General features: G+C 43.3%; 1 long non-coding RNA gene across 1 annotated transcript in view; it reads left to right on the forward strand.

Moving 5' to 3' along the window:
* LOC138851112 (uncharacterized) overlaps positions 1-26323 on the forward strand; it is a 60380-nt gene that overhangs the window by 20091 nt on the left and 13966 nt on the right. Inside the window, exon 3 of the long non-coding RNA XR_011390993.1 lies at positions 2120-2311. This is a non-coding gene — a long non-coding RNA (uncharacterized lncRNA). The remainder of the gene's footprint in view (positions 1-2119; positions 2312-26323) is intronic.

Raw genomic sequence — 26323 nt, forward strand, 5'->3', positions numbered from 1 at the left:
CACTTCTCTCGTGTACAGTAGTATTGTGCTGAAGGCACATATCACATCTATATGTCTTAAGTACCGTCTGGTACATTAACATTTAATAATACATATATATATATATATATATATATATATATATATATATATATATATATATATATATATATATATATATATATATATATATATATATATATATACATACAAATAAGTTTGTGTGTATGTGTGTAAGTGCTCTAAGTAGTTCGCTATGTCTCACGACTCAACTAGACTTAAACCAGTGGCTGACAAAGTCTTCACATCAACTAGCTTCTTGACCAACATGACAATCAGAACAGCTTGCTTGAACAATAAAATGACTGATAAGCTGAATAACAATATAGCAAGCAATAGCGACACAATCAGAAACAATGAGATAATATAACGACACTAAGTAGGGACAATCTGCAGATCCTCCACAAAAGTCACAAAACTCGAATACTACTGAATCTAAGTTCAGCATAAGAAAATCCCCGACTGTAACAGTACACAGATACCAGTACAAATTAGGTCAGAAGCTACAGTTCAGGACCTGAGTTTTTCAGAGTGTCTATGCAACACAACCTCAGTACAACGTTGAAAATCACTAAGTCTAGGCAATGTTCTGTGAACAGAGTTCCATAGAACCAACAACAAGAAAGTGACAGAGATGATCTTCCAACAAGGGCCCACAAGAGAGAGGAGTGTGGGGCGTCTTGCCAGGAGAACGTCCAACTGACAAGAGAGCATGAGCAGCCCAGACTGACTACTCCAGGCGAGGTGTGAACACCGTCCCCCAATCACGTAATAGCTCCGTGCTGCTTCTGCCCAGCAACACCGAGAAGCAGGCAGGGAAACGAGCAACGAGCGATAATTACAGTAGTTAGACAATCAAGATTTGAACTATGAGCACTGAATAATACATATAAACGTTACATCCTACCTAATAATATAACTAAGACAAATAATAATATAAAGCAATATATTTACAATTTAGCTATTATCACAAATATTAGCAATATAAAATTTTAAGAACAGGTAATATACATTATATACATTGTGACCCATTCAGGGGACACAATAACGTTCCCTCCGAATTCTGAAAATTTAGCAGTAATGATCTGAGTGCGCCAGATCTGTCTTTGCTGCTAATTACTTTTACCTTTATAAATATATATATATATATATATATATATTCTTCCTCAGAATCCATAGAGTGCATGAATACAGATCGATCGATCAATTCCATCTTTTATTATACTAAGATTTGTACTTATAATTTGTAATGTATTACAACCCATCCATTACAATACCACCCATTAGTTCTAAGTTACATATGTCTTTGCTATTGAATAGAATCAGCCCAGAGCCACCTGCCCGTTCAGCCTATAGCATAGTATTGTATGTCGAGATGACATACGTAACATGACTGAGCTGTCAGCATAGTTGCTGATCCCCTGTATATGTATATGTTATCTGAGTGTCATAGTACAATCCATATGTTTTACATAGTTGAACCCTTGCTAGGCTCAGTGACTAGCTGTGTGACATCACGTGATGCCACATGTGAGCGCTGCGCTCCCGGCCTTGTGCTTACTGAGTGCTTAGGTCTACGAACAGGCAACACAGGCAGTCTGGGCTCCCCTCTCACACTCTGCTAATATAAGTGTTACCATCCAACAAGTGTGTTTAACTCCAACCATCACATCTCCACAAACCCTTCCAACAGTGGTGGTTGCAGCAGTGATGGTCGTTGTGGTGGTTGTAGCAGTGGTGATAGTGGTGGTTGCAACAGTGATGGTGGTTGTGGTGGTTGCAGCAGTGATGGTTGTGGTGGTTGCAGCAGTGACAGTGGTTGTGTTGGTTGTGGTGATGGTTGTGGTGGGTTGCAGCAGTGATGGTGGTTGTGGTGGTTGCAGCAGTGATGGTAGTTGTGGTGGTTGCAGCAGTGATGGTGGTTGTGGTGCTTGCAGCAATGTTGGTGGTTGCAGTGGTTGCAGCAATAATGGTGGTTGTGGTGGTTGCAGCAGTGATGGTGGTTGTGGTGGTTGCAGCAGTGATGGTGGTAATGTTGTGGATCATCAACTGACACCAACAGTTCTGTCATCATCAACAGGTACTCTTGGATCTGGTTTGAGAACAGCGCAGTAACAGTGGTGGGCATCCAAGACTTGATCCATCACCTGCATCACCACAGTGTTAAGGTGGAGGCTGCGTTGTCAGTAAACACCAGTGCCAGCATCACACAACAACAGGGGCAGCAGCTGGTCACCCTGGCTAACAAAGCACTCAACTGTCGCTTAAAAATGTTAGTGACTGTGTTACTTGTGTTATTATCCTCTTAATGGTAGCAGCATCATAGCTACCATCATCGTAACTACTTTCATGGTAGCCAGAATATTCATAACAGCTATCATGGTAACTGTTTTTATGTAGTTTCTACACTCATGATTGCTACCTTCATTGAAGCTTCAATCATGGTAGACACTATGTTTATGACAGTTACCATCATGGTAATTGCATTGGTGGTAGCTACTACTACCTTTATGGAAGATTTTGTATTCATGACAGCTACCATAATGGTAACTACATTCATGGTACCTGCCATATTCATCAAAGCTACTATCATCGTACGTGCTATCTACATGGCAGTTACTTTCATTGTAATTACCTTCATAGCATACACTATATTCATGGTAGCTACTATAATTACCATCATGGTAGTTGGTATATTAATGATTGCTACCATCATGGTAACTACCATTATGGTAGTTGCTATATTCATCAAAGCTACCAAAATGGTAAGTCGCTTCACGGTAGCAGGTATATTTATGATATCTACTATCATTGTAACTACTGAGTTACTGGTAGCTACCATCATGGTAACTGCCTTCATGGTAGCTGCTATATTCCTGGTAGTTACAATCATGTTAGCTACCTTCATGGTAGCTATATTTCTGGAAGCTACCATCATGGTAACTACCTTTATGGTAACTGCTATATTCATGGTAGTTACCATCATGGTAACTATCTCCATGGTAGCTTCTATATTTTTGAAAGCTAAAATCATGGCAACTACCGACATGGTAGCTGCTATATTCCTGATAGTTACCATCATGGTAACTGCTACTTTCAACTAGATGTACTATTGTATTTAAAGCTATAGCGAGTGTGTAGTAAACTGAGCTGTTATCCAATTAATTATTTCTCCTTTGTTTACAGTCCGATTTCCTTCAGTTTTGGTACACAAGACAAAGTGTTTTGTCTCTTTCCTGAAAATATTTATCAAAAATATACCTCAAACAACAACTGAGAAAAGACTGAAAAAGGACTGATTTACTGAAAATGCCCTTGGGGGGCGATTTATTCCTATATGGGACGACGTAAGGTTGTTTGGACACTTGGTGCCGAGAGAACAATGCTAATACGATTTTTTTTAGGGGCCTTTTCCTCTAAATAACTTATCTTCATTTCACAAAAAAAAAAAAAATAAAGTTTGTTTGTTATTGGAATGTTGCAAAAAATCTGCCCTTTACTCCCACATAACTCCCAAAGTATTTGGAATATTTCCAAAAATTGCTAGAATGAAATTAGAGAAATCTTTATTCTGCAATTTCTGTGAATATTATTCCATATAATTAAGTAATAAAGGAAGAAATAGGTACATTAGGTGAATAAGTTACTTCTGAGATATTGGCCTGGAGCGCCGGCCGGCCCGCCGTCTCAAAAAAAAAAAAAAAAAAAAATCGCGAAAATCGCGTTTGCTTGGGTGTATTTCTTAGTAAACTGATGTTCTAGTGCAGTTATCCTCTTCAAAACACCGTTTTCTCTTACTCAAAGATGACATGGAGAGGAGTAACTCATTTATATCGAAATATTCCCGATGGTCTCTCTCGCCATATTATGGCCTATTTTATTCAGTCTAGAGTATATAACATGTTTTTATGTTATTTATAGAGTTTATTATATCATATTAGATCAATTCTGATAGATAAATAAGCCGTAGAGTTGATATATAAGCTGACATAAGCGTAATAATGAAGTGATTTCTCCTGGCTCTATTGAGTGGGAATATGGCCGAGTGTTCCCGGATGGTGCCTGATTGGCTGGCACTCTACTGATAAGCTCCGCCTACTCTTATATGATGCCAAATAGTCAGTTATTATATTAGAAAGAATAATGCAAGAAAAAGCTATAAAAAACAAGGAAAAATTTCCACAAAATATATGGGCTGTGAGCACAGGGTAGGTAACGATGCCACTCGTTAGGTTTAAGGGAGCAAAGTTTCCTTAAAATGGACTTGAGAATCGAATGCTGGCGCTCAATCCTCCCATTACAGCTGGGATGATAGGGTGTGGTGAAGAGAGGCTTCACTCCCAGAAGTTGGTATAGATGTTGCATTAAGTCAGATGTGAACTGTGTCCCACGGTCAGACAAAATTTCTCTAGTGATGCTTCAGTCACCTCTGTAGTAGTTATGGTCTTTAAGGGTACGGCTTCAGGGAAACTCAAAGCATAATCAACCAATGTTAAAATATATCTATATCCCCCAGATGAAAAAGGTGATAAGGGACCAACGATGTCAATAGCTACTCTTTCAAATGTTACCGTAAAGATTGGCATTTTGACCATAGGTACTCGCCGGGTACCTCGGAAGGATGACAATTGGCAAACTTTACACGATCTACAATAGGTAGTGATATATGAGGACATTTTAGGCCAAAAATTGATTTCCCTAATTTTTTTCAGGGTTTTACGATGCGAGAAATGTCCAGCCACTGGCAAGTCATGAGCCATTTTAAGAACAGTCTCTCTGTATTGGCTTGGAACAACTAAGATGGAATAGTCTATCTCATCTGAATTTAATTTGAGTACTGATTTATACAGGATACCTCTTATATATTCAAATTTATACGAAAAGTTTTTCCTTTGGATAACCTGATCTTGTCTAGCTGCATTATGGCAATTCTGAAGAGAAGGGCAATTACGTTGTAAATTGACAAAGGAGTCCTTCGATATATCTAAAGGTTTGAAGCCAGGGAAAATCAAAGGATGGACAGTAGGAGAAGCCTGGGCTTTGGTCTGAGGCCTAGTCAAGACATTTATAGTATCGGAGGTGATACCTTCACTTTCATCTAACAAATGAACCAGTGATCCTACTACCTCGCATTCGAGAGTAGTATCAGTGGTTTCTAACCCCACATGAATATCACGAGACATTGCCTCATCTGAACTGTCGAGGGGCTTCACTGATTTTACAGGAAGAGGAGCTGAAAAACTTATGTCCTCCTTTGGTGATGAAAGGTCAACCTCAGAAGGAAGAATGGCACCTTTTACATTACCTATTAGTATGGAGCAAGAAGTGATGGGAGCTAGTACAGCTTCAGACCAACCTGTGAACCATTTAGACCTAATGTAACAACGGATGGTAGGAAAAGTGTCTGTACGGCCCAAGTAGTCTGAAAGTATAGCAGAGGAATGAGTTTCTTTAAGATTAGGGAACAGCTTATCAGAAATTACTATACATGTGCATCCAGTGTCTCGTAAAATGGTAGATACATTAAGTCCATTAACTGTTCCTGAACAGAAGGGTGCTTGGTCATTACAGTCTTTAAAACATCTTCCAACTTTTTGGACCTTCTTAGAAGAACAATCGGGACGTTTATGTCCCTTAACACCACATAAATGACAAACAGGAATAAAAGAAGTAAGTTTACTTTCCACTAGAAGTTTTGATTTCTTAAAATCTGGTGAACCCTTGCCCTTAGGGTTCGATCCCTTTAGGTCTTTATAGGAATTGTGAGCCTCAGCATACAAGTCAGCGGCCTCAGCAACTTCCTCAGCTTTAATCAGGTTACGTACTCTAATGAATGTTCTTATCTGGTGGGGAAGAGCTGTCAGGAACTGGTCAGCAACCATGAAGTCTCTAAGAGATTCATAACTGTGATCAATTCCTGAACTCTCTATCCAAAAGTCGAACAAACAAAAGAGAGTTACCTGTAACTGCTGAAAGTTTTGGCCAAGCTGTAACGTGACACACCTGAAATCTTTCCTGTAAGAATTTGTGGTTTTTTGATATGCTTTAAGGATTGCTTACTTCAGTAGGTTATAATTACATATGATATCCTGCGACAAAGTTGCATAGATATTCAAAGCTGTACCAGAAAATAACATTCCTAACCTGCTAGCCCAGGTGTCAGCAGGCCATTCACAGAGGGTAGCAGTATTTTCAAACCTGATAATGTATGAAGTTATATCTTCCCCCTCTGTGAAGGGAGGTAAATTAGGTGTGGCACTATGCAGACTAGCTGTATGATGTTTAATTACTCCTTCCTCTAATTGTTGTTGTGTAAAAGTTAACTTTTATTTTCTAATTCAAGGCGAGATTTCTGTACCTCGCGATCTTTTTGTCTCTCGAAATTCATTCTCTTTAGCTTTTTCCTCACGTTCTCTATCTTTTGCTCTTTCCTCAAGTTCTCTATCTTTTGCTCTTTCCTCAAGTTCTCTTAATTTAACTTGTTCCTCACGTATTTTAGCTCTCTCTTCACGATCAAGTCTATCACCCTCCTTTTTCTCCTCTCTTTCTCTTTCTAACTGTCTTTCTTGATTTTCTCTTTCAATTCAATCTCTCTCCTTTTTCAAGGTTCTCTTTCCTGGATCTTGGAGCTAATGAAAGCTTCTAAATTTTTCCCCGTTATTCCTAACTTACTCCCAGCGTTCATTCAAAACTGGTATTCCTCCATATTTGCAAGAATAACTTAAACTACCAGGGGAAAATGAAACGGATATATCAAAGAAAATGGAGGGTTCAATTCCTGCTCCACTCAAACTGTAAATAAATCGGAGGGTTCGATCCTTGCTTTGATTAAACAGTATGTATGAAAGAAAACAGTGGGTTCTACGCCGGCTCCGACCAAACAGTAAGTTGACTGGGGTCCCTTGACCATCCAATCTTCTCACCAACAAACCAAGAGTGTCCTACAACAGTTCCCTTGATATAATGAATAGAGCTCAATGAAACAACTTGTCACTGGAAAATCTCGGGTCCCTAGAGTCTATTCCTCCAAATCGTTTCAAGCTCACATAAACAAAGATGACAGAATTAACTAGTATATCCTGCCTTGACTTGGCTTACAATAAATTGAGACTATAACAATCACCAAATCTTTTAAATACCTGTACTGTAGTCCTACCATAGAGAATGATTACTCATGACTGGTGGTAACCATCTGTCATATGCAGCATTGAAGGTCCAATGGTAGATTGGAAATGGAGTTGAATCTTGATTCAAAAGCCTTCGACAAGTGTGACCATGACGTAATAGCGCACAAAATGCGTGCTAAAGGAATAACAGGAAAAGACGGTCGATGGATCTATAATTTCCTCACTAACAGAACACAGAGAGTAGTCGTCAACAGAGTAAAGTCCGAGGCAGCTACGGTGAAAAGCTCTGTTCCACAAGGCACAGTACTCGCTCCCATCTTGTTCCTCATCCTCATATCCGGCATAGACAAGGATGTCAGCCACAGCACCGTGTCTTCCTTTGCAGATGACACCCGAATCTGCATGACAGTGTCTTCCACTGGAGACACTGCAAGGCTCCAGGTGGACATCAACCGAATCTTTCAGTGGGCTGCAGAAAACAATATGAAGTTCAACGATGAGAAATTTCAATTACTCAGATATGGTAAACATGAGGAAATTAAATCTTCATCAGAGTACAAAACAAATTCTGGCCACAAAATAGAGCGAAACACCAATGTCAAAGACCTGGGAGTGATCATGTCGGAGGATCTCACCTTCAAGGACCATAACATTGTATCAATCGCATCTGCTAGAAAAATGACAGGATGGATAATGAGAACCTTCAAAACTAGGGAGGCCAAGCCCATGATGTCACTCTTCAGGTCACTTGTTCTATCTATGATGGAATATTGCTGCACACTAAATGCACCTTTCAAGGCAGGTGAAATTGCTGACCTAGAAAATGTACAGAGAACCTTCACGGCGCACATAACGGAGATAAAACACCTCAATTACTGGGAGCGCTTGAGGTTCCTGAACCTGTATTCCCTGGAATGCAGGAGGGAGAGATACATGATTATATACACCTGGAAAATCCTAGAGGGACTAGTACCGAACTTGCACACGAAAATCACTCACTACGAAAGCAAAAGACTTGGCAGACGATGCAGCATCTCCCCAATGAAAAGCAGGGGTGTCACTAGCACGTTAAGAGACAATACAATAAGTGTCAGGGGCCCGAGACTGTTCAACTACCTCCCAGCATACATAAGGGGGATTATCAACAGATCCCTGGCAGTCTTCAAGCTGGCACTGGTCAAGCACCTAAAGTCGGTTCCTGACCAGCCGGGCTGTGGCTCGTACGTTGGTTTGCGTGCAGCCAGCAGTAACAGCCTGGTTGATCAGGCTCTGATCCACCAGGAGGCCTGGTCACAGACCGGGCCGCGGGGGCGTTGACCCCCGGAACTCTCTCCAGGTAAACTCCAGGTAAGTCGAGTGATCCTGGCAAGGTCGCCACTTGTGAAGTCTTACTCAGACCAGTAACAACTTCAGTAAGTATTACCAAGGCTGGCTCCTCCTCAGGGAAATTAATGAATAGAAAAAGAAATAATAACGGACAAAAAATATAAACATTTTATTGTTAGAATTGAAAACATAAAAGATTTAAATATGAATTTTTATCCTACTTGAAAGAAAAATGAAAAATGAAATATAAAAATGATAATTGAATTCAACACTAATATGTACAGTTAGACTGGGGTATCTGGTTGATGTTGTTGACACCGCGTATTGTAGAAATGGTAGCCATTGCTGATGATGTGGGGGGGGGGTCACAGCTGTTGAGTGACAACCCAACGACTAGTTTGCCACAGAGTCTTCAGCCTTGAATAATCCATCAAGATAATAGGAACGCAGGTCTTTCACCACTGCAAAGATGAGGGGCAGTTGCCTGGGGTTGACTACACTTTTCAGGTATGTAGATAAAAAGCGACGTCCCAGAACTCATGTGAAGTTCGTCTCCTTCAACACTGTTTCTTTGGTTGCCAGATGACCCGAGCTGACATTCCAAGATAGAAAGAGACAAAAAGTTACACACTGCTTAAGAAATCATTCTCCATGATAAGTAAAGCATTTAAAAGACTGGTGAAGATTGAAATGCAAAATCTGGAAATCAAGGCAGAATGAACTACGTTCTCAGAATTGGTTAAAAATGAAGTTTTTAACCAATATATCCATTAAAAACAGGAGCAGAGGCTTTTACTTACAGTTGTGCTGGGAGCTGTGAGTCAAGTGATTATCCATTTTTCAGAACCCCACACGTCACCTTTCTGGGTGGAAAAAGGAGGGGGGATAGCGGGAGTTAGACACTGACCTTACCTTAACAAGCAGACGGGCAATCAAACTAATGTCACCATATACTCGCTCACTACTCCTGTCTGTTGAACTTTTCCCTCACAAGGTCAGCGAGTTGTAAACTTATAACAGAATAATTATGTGGGGTAATCAAGCAGGGTTCAATGATAAGGCTTCGGAGGCTTCTTTATTTGGGTTCTTGGGTACATAGGCAGTGTGTTAGTGCCCATGGCCCCGAGGGGCCATGCCCAGCGAGGGAAAGAGAAGTGGTAGGTGTTGACTCTAGGTTACTTTGGTGTTGAGAGGCAGGTCAGGGCATACCCACTCAGAGACCTGCTCCCTGATGGGAACTATGGGAACTAGGCATGTAGGTTTACAGTGCACATTTCATTCGACCACCACCACCATGGTCATCCTTTACCATGATTGGATGAAATCTCTCTCTCTCTCTCTCTCTCGCAGAAACAGGGCACAGAACACAGAACATAAATATATTTATATACATGTGGGCTTGGGAAAAAAAACTTCCTACAGGGAGGGAAGAGGAAAGGTTGGGGTGTGCTAAAACATGGCTTGGTGGTCCCAGGCAATGAGCATTGATGGGCATCACTGCACGCCTTCCTGCGTCTGGACAGATACTGCAACATAGGAGATATTGCTGTGTCTGAGCTGTGACATAAGAGGGTACTATCTCCTCTGGAATGGTGAAGCAGTCACCGTAGTAGTTGCTGCAGGGTTCGCTCAGCTTGGGGCACAATCTGCTGGTACCCTCGAGTGAGGCATCGTCAGTACTCGGCAACAGGGCAAGACTTTTAGCAAGTGACTCAGGACATTTCTCTACTTGTGTTGCCGCTGTGGTGGTCACTGCCGGCAAGTGTGGAGTGAGTCGTTGCAGGGATGACTCAGGCGAAACATCTGAGAGTCATAACAGCTACACCGTAACTGGAGTGAGCGAGCTGGCAATCACAGAGACATCATCCTCGTGCAGGCTGCTCAGTGAAACTGTGACATGAGTCAGACAGACTGGGTTCTACATATAACTTCACTCTGATGGTCAGGAGGTGAAGTGCAACGAGTCTCAGCATGGATGTCATAATAGGTATGACTAGGCATGGCATCTACGAGTGACAGGCAAAAGAGCTTTCTGTGCAAGGGGCTCACATACTCATAAAGTGACACCTGGACTGACTAACGTCAACTGTCAATGGTCAAGGGTGTAACACAGGGGTGGTACACAGTGGTCTGGGCTCAGACCATACTGTAGTCCACACACACAGCTGTGCTCAGACTACACATCAAGGGACACATGGAAAACTGAACACACACCCATGCTGCACATGCGGTTACAACATGGCTTGCACTAGCAAATAACTTTTTTGTACAAAAACTGACACTAAGCCATACGAACATGTGAGAACACTGATGAATAACAAGTTCTCAGTAGTAGTACCAGTTCCTAGTAACCAGTTACCAGTAACCAGTGTACCAGTAGATGACTCACTACCAACTGTCCGTGTGACTCACTGACTGTTATTCACATTGCTGCTGACCATAGCATGTTTTCAAAGACCGCTCACCCATAGGCACTGGTGGGTCAGTCTAAGATAGGGAGCAGAGAGAGGCAGGTCGGCTGTTGGCACTTCCCATACTTCCCGTTATATATTATACGCACTACCAGCATAAGTGAGTATTTTTACCCCATCCACGTTATCGAACCCACATGACAAATTGGTGGCACCGGTGTGGGCATGGATTTATGGGTATTTTAGACGTTAGAAGAGTTTTTGGGGTGCTGGCAGGTCAGAGGTGAACCGTCTGCCACCTCCAGCTACCGGCTACCCTCACTCACCTCCACCCTGTGTACTCCAGCCTGCAAGCCTGTTGCAGCCGCTTTTCAAGCTTCCTGGCTTAGTTCGTGTGCTAATTGCTTCAATCTCCGAGGGGTTGACCCGGATTTTGCAATTAAACCAATAAGCCAGACTGTGGAAGTGAATGCTAGTCAGCCTGCCTCAGCCTACCATCCAGCCTGTCTCCTGTCATCCACCTGCTCCTTCATGCTGTGTGCATCGTTACACGTCTTCCAGTCAGCCATTCTCGTGGGTTAAGCCAGACAGCCAACCCAGCTTCTAACCCAGCTGAGAGAGAGAAGTAAGCCTCGCAAGTTCCTCTGAAGTATTGTCTCATATATCACTTTGTGCTCCCAGTTGGATGCCAGTTGGATGCTAAGAGTGGTCTTCACCATCCCTGTGGCATTGTGATTTAGTTAAGCCACCTTCGTGAGTGATGAGACTGTGCGCCAGTGAGTGCCAGCGAGTGAGTCACGCTCCCTTCACCCACCCGCCACCCACTCTTCACTCATCTACCTGTGGCTTTTTCCACCCTTGTACCGGGTCCTAGTACTGTTTTGGCTCACATAATTGGTCAAGAGATTGTAGCTGGCGCCAACGATAAAGCCAGTTATGTGAGTTCACCTAGAAAGTGCATTTCTTCGACAACAGTGTGAGTGTAGGAGGCGTCATCAACCGCACAGGACAACCTTCCCCTCATCACTAGTCATCCCGTCTACCACTCCAGACTTCAGTGATAATTTTCTGTTTAGAGACATTTTCCTTGCATTTAAAGACATTTGCGTGTATGAGACATTTAGAGTGAATTTCTTGTGTACTCTAAGCCTTGTGTTTTCAGTGTAGACTCAGTGTTTCTTTGACTCATTATTTTTGCAATATTTTTCAGTGTTATCGCTCATCTCATACTTTTTATCTGTGTTTTTTTTATGCTACTCTCTGTCTGTAGTAAGTACTATTTTGTAGAGTTCAAGTGTATTCCTTATTTCTGTGAAGTATTTTATTCCTTACCCAAGCCAGTCACTCTGTGTGAAATAATTCATTATTTTTTATTATCTTGTGTTCTTTCAGCATTGTATTCGCCAGTATTTGTCATTATTGAAGTTCCTGCAGTGATATTCACCCCAGTATACTAAATTATCCATTTATTTCTATTTGTACCTTTTTTTTCGTATGCCAGCAGTGTCTCATTCCCTGATCTTCTCGCAGACTTGTCTACCATTATTTTTGCCAGCAATTTTTGTCGTATCAGCCACAGCAAGATTTTCTTGTAAGAACATAATTGATAAATAATATACAATCTTTGTGTGTGCCCCGCCACTTGTAAGTGTTGTGTGCCCCGCCACTTGTAAGTGTTGTGTGCCCTGCCACTTGTAAGTGTTGTGTGCCCTGCCACTTGTAAGTGTTGTGTGCCCCGCCACTTGTAAGTGTTGTGTGCCCCGCCACTTGTAAGTGTTGTGTGCCCTGCCACTTGTAAGTGTTGTGTGCCCCGCCACTTGTAAGTGTTGTGTGCCCCGCCACTTGTAAGTGTTGTGTGCCCCGCCACTTGTAAGTGTTGTGTGCCCCGCCACTTGTAAGTGTTGTGTGCCCTGCCACTTGTAAGTGCTGTGTGCCCCGCCACTTGTAAGTGTTGTGTGCCCCGCCACTTGTAAGTGTTGTGTGCCCCGCCACTTGTAAGTGTTGTGTGCCCCGCCACTTGCAAGTGTTGTGTGCCCCGCCACTTGTAAGTGTTGTGTGCCCCGCCACTTGTAAGTGTTGTGTGCCCCGCCACTTGTGCCCCGCCAAGTGTTGTGTGCCCCGCCACTTGTAAGTGTTGTGTGCCCCGCCACTTGCAAGTGTTTTGTGCCCCGCCACTTGTAAGTGTTGTGTGCCCCGCCACTTGTAAGTGTTGTGTGTGCCCCGCCACTTGTAAGTGTTGTGTGCCCCGCCACTTGCAAGTGTTGTGTGCCCCGCCACTTGTAAGTGTTGTGTGCCCCGCCACTTGTAAGTGTTGTGTGCCCCGCCACTTGTAAGTGTTGTGTGCCCCGCCACTTGTAAGTGTTGTGTGCCCCGCCACTTGTAAGTGTTGTGTGCCCCAAGTGTTGTGTGCCACTTGTAAGTGTTGTGTGCCCCGCCACTTGTAAGTGTTGTGTGCCCCGCCACTTGTAAGTGTTGTGTGCCCCGCCACTTGTAAGTGTTGTGTGCCCCGCCACTTGTAAGTGTTGTGTGCCCCGCCACTTGTAAGTGTTGTGTGCCCTGCCACTTGTAAGCGTTGTGTGCCCCGCCACTTGTAAGTGTTGTGTGCCCCGCCACTTGTAAGTGTTGTGTGCCCCGCCACTTGTAAGTGTTGTGTGCTCCGCCACTTGTAAGTGTTGTGTGCCCCGCCACTTGTAAGTGTTGTGTGCCCCGCCACTTGTAAGTGTTGTGTGCCCCGCCACTTGTAAGTGTTGTGTGCCCCGCCACTTGTAAGTGTTGTGTGCTCCGCCACTTGTAAGTGTTGTGTGCCCCGCCACTTGTAAGTGTTGTGTGCCCCGCCACTTGTAAGTTTGTAAGTGTTGTGTGCCCCGCCACTTGTAAGTGTTGTGTGCCCCGCCACTTGTAAGTGTTGTGTGCCCCGCCACTTGTAAGTGTTGTGTGCCCCGCCACTTGTAAGTGTTGTGTGCCCCGCCACTTGTAAGTGTTGTGTGCCCCTCCACTTGTAAGTGTTGTGTGCCCCGCCACTTGTAAGTGTTGTGTGCCCCGCCACTTGTAAGTGTTGTGTGCCCCACCACTTGTAAGTGTTGTGTGCCCCACCACTTGTAAGTGTTGTGTGCCCCGCCACTTGTAAGTGTTGTGTGCCCCGCCACTTGTAAGTGTTGTGTGCCCTGCCACTTGTAAGTGTTGTGTGCCCCGCCACTTGTAAGTGTTGTGTGCCCCGCCACTTGTAAGTGTTGTGTGCCCCTCCACTTGTAAGTGTTGTGTGCCCCGCCACTTGTAAGTGTTGTGTGCCCCGCCACTTGTAAGTGTTGTGTGCCCTGCCACTTGTAAGTGTTGTGTGCCCCGCCACTTGTAAGTGTTGTGTGCCCCGCCACTTGTAAGTGTTGTGTGCCCCGCCACTTGTAAGTGTTGTGTGCCCCTCCACTTGTAAGTGTTGTGTGCCCCGCCACTTGTAAGTGTTGTGTGCCCCGCCACTTGTAAGTGTTGTGTGCCCTGCCACTTGTAAGTGTTGTGTGCCCCGCCACTTGTAAGTGTTGTGTGCCCCGCCACTTGTAAGTGTTGTGTGCCCCGCCACTTGTAAGTGTTGTGTGCCCCGCCACTTGTAAGTGTTGTGTGCCCCGCCACTTGTAAGTGTTGTGTGCCCCGCCACTTGTAAGTGTTGTGTGCCCTGCCACTTGTAAGTGTTGTGTGCCCCGCCACTTGTAAGTTTTTGTGTGCCCCGCCACTTGTAAGTGTTGTGTGCCCCACCACTTGTAAGTGTTGTGTGCCCCTCCACTTGTAAGTGTTGTGTGCCCCGCCACTTGTAAGTGTTGTGTGCCCCTCCACTTGTAAGTGTTGTGTGCCCCACCACTTGTAAGTGTTGTGTGCCCCGCCACTTGTAAGTGTTGTGTGCCCCGCCACTTGTAAGTGTTGTGTGCCCCGCCACTTGTAAGTGTTGTGTGCCCCGCCACTTGTAAGTGTTGTGTGCCCCGCCACTTGTAAGTGTTGTGTGCCCCGCCACTTGTAAGTGTTGTGTGCCCTGCCACTTGTAAGTGTTGTGTGCCCCGCCACTTGTAAGTGTTGTGTGACCCGCCACTTGTAAGTGTTGTGTGCCCCGCCACTTGTAAGTGTTGTGTGCCCCGCCACTTGTAAGTGTTGTGTGCCCTGCCACTTGTAAGTCTTGTGTGCCCCGCCACTTGTAAGTGTTGTGTGCCCCGCCACTTGTAAGTGTTGTGTGCCCCGCCACTTGTAAGTGTTGTGTGCCCCGCCACTTGTAAGTGTTGTGTGCCCCGCCACTTGTAAGTGTTGTGTGCTCCTCCACTTGTAAGTGTTGTGTGCCCCGCCACTTGTAAGTGTTGTGTGCCCCGCCACTTGTAAGTGTTGTGTGCCCCGCCACTTGTAAGTGTTGTGTGCCCCGCCACTTGTAAGTGTTGTGTGCCCTGCCACTTGTAAGTGTTGTGTGCCCCGCCACTTGTAAGTGTTGTGTGCCCCTCCACTTGTAAGTGTTGTGTGCCCCGCCACTTGTAAGTGTTGTGTGCCCCGCCACTTGTAAGTGTTGTGTGCCCCGCCACTTGTAAGTGTTGTGTGCCCCTCCACTTGTAAGTGTTGTGTGCCCTGCCACTTGTAAGTGTTGTGTGCCCCGCCACTTGTAAGTGTTGTGTGCCCCGCCACTTGTAAGTGTTGTGTGCCCCGCCACTTGTAAGTGTTGTGTGCCCCTCCACTTGTAAGTGTTGTGTGCCCCTCCACTTGTAAGTGTTGTGTGCCCTGCCACTTGTAAGTGTTGTGTGCCCCGCCACTTGTAAGTGTTGTGTGCCCCGCCACTTGTAAGTGTTGTGTGCCCCTCCACTTGTAAGTGTTGTGTGCCCCGCCACTTGTAAGTGTTGTGTGCCCCTCCACTTGTAAGTGTTACACTTCCAGTTTTGTTTCTTGTTTTATTTTTATTCATATTTTTCATATTTCTTTGAACAAATTCACTCTTAGTGTAATTTCAATTACTTTTAACGTAAAGTGTTTTCTTTACTCTGAGTAAATTGTTTTGTCTAATTTACAATTAAGAGTTAAAGTGTTCAATCAGTTTTTCTTCATATTTTTATTTTTTATTATTTAACCTGCATTTTCCCAGTGTAATTTTTATTGCTGCATTAATTATTTCTGCACCTTATTTTGTTGCACTTATTCTGCAGTGAATTATTTTGTTGCACTTGTTCTGCAGTGAATTATTTTGTTGCACTTGTTCTGCAGTGAATTATTTTGTTGCACTTGTTCTGCAGTGAATTATTTTGTTGCACTTGTTCTGCAGTGAATTATTTTGTTGCACTTGTTCTGCAGTGAATTATTTTGTTGCACTTGTTCTGCAGTGAATTATTTTGTTGCACTTGTTCTGCAGTGAATTATTTTGTTGCACTTGTTCTGCAGTGAATTATTTTGTTGCACTTGTTCTGCAGTGAATTATTTTGTTGCACTTGTTCTGAAGTGAATTATTTTGTTGCACTTGTTCTGCAGTGAATTATTTTGTTTTATTGATATTTTTAAACATTATTATTCTCAGTTCATTATTGTTTGAGTCTTGTTTTTCATTTTATTATTTTTTCCTGATGTTGTCTTTGTATTATATTTTAATTTTGTTTATGCATTCTTAGAAAATATTTAAATTTCCCAGTTATCTCTCGTTGCATACAATTTAGTGATTTTATTTTATATTTTTTATATTGATTTACAGTTTTATTAGTAAATTTCTTTATTAGCAAGAGTACAGACAGCTCATTTTACATTTAATTCAGCCTCCAGTAATATTTTTACTTGTAAATTTCAATGTGTTCCTTTATCTTGTCCAGTTGAATTGTCCTTCCTCTTGCAGTGTATCTTAGACATTTTTTTTATTGCTTCTGCAGAATTAGTTGCTTCTCTTTTATTTCAATTTTAGTATTTTGTGTCATTTATATTATTTATTATTTTTGCCTCATTTATTCTTCTGCAACTTCTTTGCCATTATGTTAAAAATTGACCACTGTCTGGAAAACCTTCCAGCTCCTGCACCCAACATCTTGCTCCTGGGGGATTTCAACTTAAGGCACCTAAAATGGAGGAATATAGCAAATAATATTGTTGCAGTAATAACACCAGGAGGCAGCTCTGATGAAAACTCACACTCACGCGAGCTTTTAAATCTCTGCACAAAATTCAATTTAAACCAGCAAATAATAGAGCCTACTAGACTGGAGAATACACTAGACCTCATCTTCACTAACAATGATGATCTGATAAGAAATATCACCATATCAAAAACAATATACTCAGATCACAACATAATTGAGGTTCAGTCATGTATGCGCGGAGCCCCAGACCGACATAAGGAGATTAGTCACGAGGGAGCATTCACCAAATTCAACTTCAATAACAAAAACATAAAGTGGGACCAAGTAAACCAAGTCCTAACCGATATAAGCTGGGAAGATATACTAAGCAACACAGACCCCAACTTATGCCTAGAACAGATTAACTCGGTGGCACTCGATGTATGCACAAGGCTTATTCCTCTAAGAAAAAGGAGGAGTAGATGTAAAACAGAAAGAGACAGGCGCTCCCTTTACAGGCGACGGAAAAGAATAACAGAGCGGCTAAAAGAGGTCAATATATCTGAAATGCGTAGGGAGACACTGGTCAGAGAAATAGCAAGCATCGAACTTAAGCTAAAAGAATCCTTTAGGAGTCAGGAATCGCGGGAAGAACTAAAAGCCATAAATGAAATCGAAAGAAACCCAAAGTATTTCTTCTCCTATGCCAAATCAAAATCGAGAACAACGTCCAGTATTGGGCCCCTACTTAAACAAGATGGGTCCTACACAGATGACAACAAGGAAATGAGTGAGCTACTCAAGTCCCAATATGACTCAGTTTTTAGCAAGCCGCTAACCAGACTCAGAGTCGAAGATCAAAATGAATTTTTTATGAGAGAGCCACAAAATTTGATTAACACAAGCCTATCCGATGTTATCCTGACGCCAAATGACTTCGAACAGGCGATAAATGACATGCCCATGCACTCTGCCCCAGGGCCAGACTCATGGAACTCTGTGTTCATCAAGAACTGCAAGAAGCCCCTATCACGAGCCTTTTCCATCCTATGGAGAGGGAGCATGGACACGGGGGTCGTCCCACAGTTACTAAAAACAACAGACATAGCCCCACTCCACAAAGGGGGCAGTAAAGCAACAGCAAAGAACTACAGACCAATAGCACTAACATCCCATATCATAAAAATCTTTGAAAGGGTCCTAAGAAGCAAGATCACCACGCATCTAGAAACCCATCAGTTACACAACCCAGGGCAACATGGGTTTAGAACAGGTCGCTCCTGTCTGTCTCAACTATTGGACCACTACGACAAGGTCCTAAATGCACTAGAAGACAAAAAGAATGCAGATGTAATATATACAGACTTTGCAAAAGCCTTCGACAAGTGTGACCATGGCGTAATAGCGCACAAAATGCGTGCTAAAGGAATAACAGGAAAAGTCGGTCGATGGATCTATAATTTCCTCACTAACAGAACACAGAGAGTAGTCGTCAACAGAGTAAAGTCCGAGGCAGCTACGGTGAAAAACTCTGTTCCACAAGGCACAGTACTCGCTCCCATCTTGTTCCTCATCCTTATATCCGACATAGACAAGGATGTCAGCCACAGCACCGTGTCTTCCTTTGCAGATGACACCCGAATCTGCATGACAGTGTCTTCCATTGCAGACACTGCAAAGCTCCAGGCAGACATCAACCAAATCTTTCAGTGGGCTGCAGAAAACAATATGAAGTTCAACGATGAGAAATTTCAATTACTCAGATATGGTAAACATGAGGAAATTAAATCTTCATCAGAGTACAAAACAAATTCTGGCCACAAAATAGAGCGAAACACCAACGTCAAAGACCTGGGAGTGATCATTTCGGAGGATCTCACCTTCAAGGACCATAACATTGTATCAATCGCATCTGCTAGAAAAATGACAGGATGGATAATGAGAACCTTCAAAACTAGGGAGGCCAAGCCCATGATGACACTCTTCAGGTCACTTGTTCTATCTAGGCTGGAATATTGCTGCACACTAACAGCACCTTTCAAGGCAGGTGAAATTGCCGACCTAGAAAATGTACAGAGAACTTTCACGGCGCGCATAACGGAGATAAAACACCTCAATTATTGGGAGCGCTTGAGGTTCCTAAACCTGTATTCCCTGGAACGCAGGAGGGAGAGATACATGATTATATACACCTGGAAAATCCTAGAGGGACTAGTACCGAACTTGCACACGAAAATCACCCACTACGAAAGCAAAAGACTTGGCAGACGATGCACCATCCCCCCAATGAAAAGCAGGGGTGTCACTAGCACGTTAAGAGACCATACAATAAGTGTCAGGGGCCCGAGACTGTTCAACTGCCTCCCAGCACACATAAGGGGGATTACCAACAGACCCCTGGCAGTCTTCAAGCTGGCATTGGACAAGCACCTAAAGTCAGTTCCGGATCAGCCGGGCTGTGGCTCGTATGTTGGTTTGCGTGCAGCCAGCAGCAACAGCCTGGTTGATCAGGCTCTGATCCACCAGGAGGCCTGGTCTCGGACCGGGCCGCGGGGGCGTTGACCCCCGGAACTCTCTCCAGGTAAACTCCAGGTAATACCGCCAAGTGATACTTTAGTGAATGTCGACACTCAGACCTCTCAGGCTACTGCTGCTGCTGTCATCAGTCCTCACAGTTCCTTATTGACTGACAGACCGACCCAGACACTGAGACACTACAGTTTCACTCGTGATTCCCTTGATGCGTTACCTTTATTCAATGGCCATGTACATAGTCTTGAAGCATGGTTTACTGCCATTCGTTCTTAGTGTTAATGCTCTAGTTGACGGTCCTCCTTCAGATGAAAGTCTTTTCAGACTTGCTAAAGAAGCTCTTCATCGGTCCCCTGCTGCTGTTCACGTTGTTGATCTCCTTGTAATGCGAGACTTCAGGAATCTTACTAAGTGGTCACAATATGAGGAACTGATTCGTTCTTTCCTTGTACCAGTAAAAACAGCTGATCCATATGTCGTTCTTAGGGAACTAGTGAATGCTACACCCATGACTAATGAATCATTGAGTGCATTTGCTGTTAGGTTAGATAAACTTTTATCATCATTTATCAATGCTGTCCAGTCCTCAGCTTTTGTCCCTGACGAGGATAAACCATCCACAGCATCGTTTGCCAAATTAGCAGCTTTTGGAGCAATCAACGAACTAATGCTGCATGCTTCCATGTGTGCTTATGAGGCTAATCCACCAACTGTGACGATGGAACCACTTACAGCCCTAAATCATGTACGTTCCTTGTGCCCCCAGGGTACTTTCCCATGTATCAAAAATAATTTCACACCTATGCCTCAGTCTGCACCACCTCTTGTTTGCGCCACAGCGACAAATTGTGGTCGTCAACCATCGCAGTGATCACCAAGGACCAGTGTATAGAGTCATTATAAACCTCGTAGTATTCATAGTACATTCAGTAACCATAGTCAGCGGACTTGTTACAACTGTGGTTTCCGTGGCCATATTGCAATTAATTGTCCTGATAGTCACCCTAAGAGACGTCGTACTGATGATGAGTACCAGTCAGATCTTCCCTACTGTACTTATCATAGAATACATGGACATGACACATCTGATTACAGTGCTCTCTACAACCTTCAGTACTCTAGATCTTTCCGTGACAATTCCAAATGCAGAACCAGGAAAGGAAACAGACGTCGTGGTTCTCAAACTAACCAGAACCAGGCTCATTCTTCCAATTCGGGAGAATTCGAGCGCCCCAGTCAAACCGTCCCATGGTGATAGTAGGTGATAATGAGTAAACTATCCCCGTTCACAATTCCTTTGAAGCCTTAAGCAGTCTCGAGAATTACAATCCTAATGATGATGTTGCTTCACACGTCTCTGACGTAGATGATTTTGGGGATGTAGTGGAACAAATCTTTGCTGATGACAATCCACCTTTTTGTTTGCACATAACTTCCAATGCAACCATAAGCCCTATAGTGCAAGCATCTGTTCATAATGCGCCTGTTCATTTGCTCATGGACTCTGGTGCGCAAGTCAATATCATCAGGTCTAGTTTATTTAGGGATAAGCAGTTACGAAATGTCCTCGTAGAACCGACTCATGTGTCCTCCCTTAGTGGAGTAGCTGGTTCTCACCTGCGTGTCCGAGGTCGGACTTCCCTCACCTTTTCTATCCAAGGTAGAGACTTCACTGCTTCTTTCCTTGTTGTCGACCAGATTACTTTCCCTGTTGACCTTCTACATGGATTTGCTTCCATGCGAGACTTACACATTGTGCTCGACCCTTATCGATGGCATGCCCAAATTGATGACTTGATCGTACCATTTTGGGGTTACCAGCTTGGATCCGAGATCTGCCATACTGCCGCAGAGTACGACGTTCGGATTAATCCTTACAGGCCAGTGCATTTTCCAGTAGCGTACCCAAACGGTCAGGCACTTGTGATCCTGTCACTCCTGTCTGTGTTCCTGCAACTTCAGACTTGCAAGATAGTGTCCAGTTACCTCAAGTGTCCGAGGACGCTCTGACTACCTTGAGTGCTGAGCCTATCCCTGCAATGTCTGCTAGTTCAAGTAGTAGTTTCTCCACAGGGGACACCTTGTCAGAAAATGATTACTTGCAACTAGTAATGCAATCTCTTGTTGATGTCACATGCCGTCTGCAGAAAGACGTTTCTGTTGCGACTAGTGCCCTCACAAGAGTGTCTGTTGTTGTTCCTAGTGTTCCAGATGGTGATAACGTCCTAGTTGACAGTGATTCTTGCAAAGTAAACAGTCTATTTGTTGAACAATCCTTACATGTTGTAAGAGATAGTAAGATCCATTTCTTCCTAGCTAACACTTCTGGTCACAGTGTTCATCTCAGATCAAATACCAGTCTTGTTGACCTTGTTCACTATCCTTATCCTGTTCAGGTAGAGGATGAGTTGTCACCTGACCAGTGGGTCGGTGCTATGAGAGACCTCATCCACTTCACTGGATCAATCTGTTCCACCAGTTGAGGAGAAAGACTTAGCTCCCACTGACTTCCCAGATGAAGTCAAGCGTTTGTTGACTCTTTTGAACAAACGTCGTAAAGCCATTGCCTTACCAGGTGAGAAGATGGGTATAACAAACTTATTGTCCCATCGTATTCCACTTGAACCTGGTACTAGACCTATTTATATACCTGCATACAGAATGCCTCATTCACAAGTTGCTGTCGCAGAAGAATTTATCAATCAAATGCTTGATGAAGGAGTTACTTCACCTAGCAATTCACGTTGGAATGCGCCCTTGATCCTAGTACCTAAGAAGGATGGTACTTGGCGCCCAGTGATTGACTTTAGGAAGTTAAATGCGGAAACTATTCCAGATCGCTTCACACTTCCTGTACTGGGTGATCTTTTACGTAAAGTTGGAGATAACAAAGTCTTTTCAACCCTGGACTTGTTACAAGGGTTTTGGCAAGTCCCTCTTCACGAGGACAGCCAAGAGCTAACTGCATTCTCCACTCCTACAGGTCACTATCACTTCCTCCATATGGTATTTGGATTACGATCCTCCCCTATCACGTTCTCAAGGCTCATGACTAATATCTTTAGAGGTCTCATAGGTAATGCACTTATGGTGTACTTAGATGACGTAATCGTCATGTCTAAAGACGTGGATACACACTTGAAAAGACTTGATATAGTACTTGGTAAGCTTGAAGAAGCCAATTTAAAGATCAAACTGTCTAAATGTCAATTTTTCAGATCAGAAATTAAGTTTCTTGGTCACGTAGTCACTCCTAGAGGGGTTACGACTGACCAAAGTAAAGTAACTGCAGTACTAATTTTCCAACTCCCAAAACTGCTGATACCGTAAGATCCTTTGTGGGTTTAGCAGGTTTTTATATATCTTTCATAGCCAATTTTTCTTTCATAGCTGCTCCTCTAACTTAGTTGCTTAAGAAAGATGCTCCTTTTGTTTGGACCAAGAAAGAGCATTCCAAACTCTAAAAAAAAAGCTAACATCTGCTCCAATTTTGAAATTTCCAGATTTTTCTAAGCCCTTCTATCTGACAACTGATGCTAGTTCAATTGGCATAGGTGCCGTACTAGCTCAGAAGACCGATGGCAAGTACAACGCAGTTGCATTTGCTAGCCGAGTCCTTACGAAGGCTGAACGTAATTATACAGTAACTGAGCAAGAAGCTTTAGCAATAGTATGGTCTTTAAAGCACTTCCAAGACATTATTTATCAGTACTCTGTTCATGTCTTGACAGACCACACTCCACTGATACCTTTATTCCAGAACAAACAACCTACTGGAAGGTTAGCCAGATGGACCTTGACTATCCAAGAGTTCAATCCCACCTTTGAGCACTTACTTGGCAAGTCAAATGTAGTCGCAGATGCCTTATCGCGACATGTTAGTAAAGTAACTGCAGACCCTCCATTTAGTGCTGAGGATGTAAAGAATGCTCAACGAACAGATCCCATGTGGTCTGGTGTGATTCGATTCCTGCTCCAGGAAGATCTTATTCTGACTGTGAAGCCACCATCACCCATCAGTGACTTTGTCATGAACCAAGAATTACTGTATCGATCAGCTGAGTTGGGTACTCCTAGCAGAAGAGTATACCAGTTAGTAATTCCACAGTCACTAGTGAATGTAGCCTTACAGCTAGTTCACGATGTACCAGGTGTTGCGCACCCTGGTATGGATTGTTCAGTAAAACAAGCAAGATTGAAATACTTTTGGCCTCATATGGCAACTGGTATTTCTGAGTATGTTAAGAAATGTAGTGTCTGCATGCAACATAAAGGTAATGCTAATGGTCCTAATCCAATCCAAGTGTATCCAACTACTAGCGAACCGTGGGAATGAGTTGCGCTAGATCTATTAACTAATTTCCAATGTTCCCTCCAGGGCAACAAACATCTGTGTGTTATGGTAGACCATTTCACCAGATATTGTGAGTTAGTTCCTATTGTAGATAAGACTGCAGAGACAGTAGCTAAAGCGTTTAAAGAACGCATTATCTGCAGGCATACCACCCGTAAGTCCCTAGTAACAGATAATGGAGGTGAATTCTGTAATGAGATTCTTGAAAATTTGTGTACCTTGTACAAGATCTCTAAATCCACCATTGTTCCTCATCATCCTGCCAGCAATGGGTTAGCGGAACGAACCAATAAGAAAGTACTTGATGTCTTAAGAGCCACTATCAATCCCAACAGTGAAACTTGGGATGAAGTTATACCTGATGTGCAGTGTGCTATAAATTCTGCTTACAATGTTTCTATAGGTGACACTCCACATTATGCATTGTATGGTGTAGATAAACGTTTGCCTTATACGTTGCTATATTCTAACCTGAAACCAAATTACAACCCTGATGATTTCATAGCAACTCGTACCTGCTTAGCTCAAAGTGTTTTTTAGAAGAATCCGTGAAACACTTCATGAATCAACAGCAGAATTTACAAGAGTCGCAAACACTCGAGCAAAGCCGTCCAAAATCAAAGTAGGTTCGAGAGTTATGCTGACTAACTTTAACAAAACGTCTGCAATGCCAAAGCTTGATCAAAAGTTTGTTGGTCCTTATCGAGTAGTTGAACATCTCACTGGTAATAAGTATAAGGTTAGAGAAATTAGTACTGGTCAGTATAAAGAATCGCATTTAGATCATATGAAGTTAGTATGTGATGATAATGATGTTCCAACCCAGACTAATGTGACAGACTCTGACAATCCTCCTGATCCTGTACTCTCTACCTCTGATACTCAGTCAGACGATCAACCTGAATGTCGTTATTCCCTACGTACACGACAGGTATTGAGAAATCCTCAAGTATCATTTGTAACTACCAATTCAGATTTGCCTCAAGTACAGCATGAGTTAGCCAGTGCAACAGAGTTTGATCCTCCCAGAGATGACACCCATTCTGCATATGTCAATCTCGCCCTAGCAGAGTTGGGGTTAAATGTAAATAACCTGTATAGATGAATAATTACAGTATCAACTTATCAGCATTCAAGAATTTTTTTTTTGTGTTCACGTTCTCTCCGAATTCTGCCTTTCTGTTAAACACTTCTTTCTTTGTATATATTCCTTCCTCAGAATCCGTAGATCACATGAATACAGATCGATCGATCAAATTTTTTTTAATCACTTCTATTGTGTAATTCCAATGTTGAGTTTCATTCGATGAGTTGTGCTGTATCATTCCTTATAATGCATTACAGTTTCATTACAGTAAGTTTCATTATAGTCAGTTACGTAAGCTTCCATTCTGATATTCTCCTTAAGTTATAATGTTCAATTGTTGTGTACTTTGACATTGTATAGAATCAGCCCAAGCTGTACACCAGCCATCTCTAGTTTGTATTAGCTGTATGTCGGGACGACATACGTTAGCATCGCCGAGCTCTCAGTAGTAGTACCAGTTCCTAGTAACCAGTTACCAGTAACCAGTGTACCAGTAGATGACTCACTACCAACTGTATGTTTGAATCACTGACTGTTATTCACATTGCTGCTGACCATAGCATGTTTTCAAAGACCGCTCACCCGTAGGCACTGGCGGGTCAGTCTAAGATAGGGAGGAGAGAGAGGCAGGTCGACTGTTGGCACTTCCCATACTTTCCGTTATATATTATACATACTACCAGCCTACGTGAGTAATTTTACCCCATCCACGTTATCAAACCCACATGACAAAGTGACATATAGCTTTTCTCAATCTTCTCGACAATACTCAACTATATTGCTCACTGTGAAACAATAGCACTGTCGACGTGACATGTGGTGATGTCAGGTGTGAAATCGTGAGATGTCATGGGGTAACATCAGGGCAACACGGTGACGTCGTAACATCGCGAGGTGACGTCGGGCAGCATCTTTAAGTGACGTCGGCCAGACTTCCAGGGTGATATCGGGCAGTGGTAACGCCATGGGGTGACGTCAGGCAGACGTCGTGCTTGTATATGCATGTGGCTTTGTCCACACATGGCTTTGTGAACCCCTTGGCTTCGAGTGACCTCAAGCACTCGGATACAAAGCTCTGGCAAAGAATTCACACTGAATTTACGGAAAAACGGGAGAGGGAGTTAAATCATAGTGGTGGAGAGTAGTGCGTCATTGGGCTAGTGTGAGTGGCGTGTGGGGAGGCGAGGAACTCAGTCCGCTTCCTCCTCACTACCCATAAATGCGGAGGATAGTGCTGATTCTACCACCATGGACAAATAAATCGCCACAAAAACTCACATCTGACTTGCTGAAATAGTGGCGCTGAGCTGAACAAAAACAGTAGAAATATACAGGTAACACTGAAAACGTGACTTGAACAGAGTGGGGCGTTGTAGCGAGGAGTCGCAGGGACACCT

The sequence above is a fragment of the Cherax quadricarinatus genome, chromosome 100, assembly GCF_038502225.1.
Source record: "Cherax quadricarinatus isolate ZL_2023a chromosome 100, ASM3850222v1, whole genome shotgun sequence".
Lineage (NCBI taxonomy): Eukaryota > Metazoa > Arthropoda > Malacostraca > Decapoda > Parastacidae > Cherax > Cherax quadricarinatus.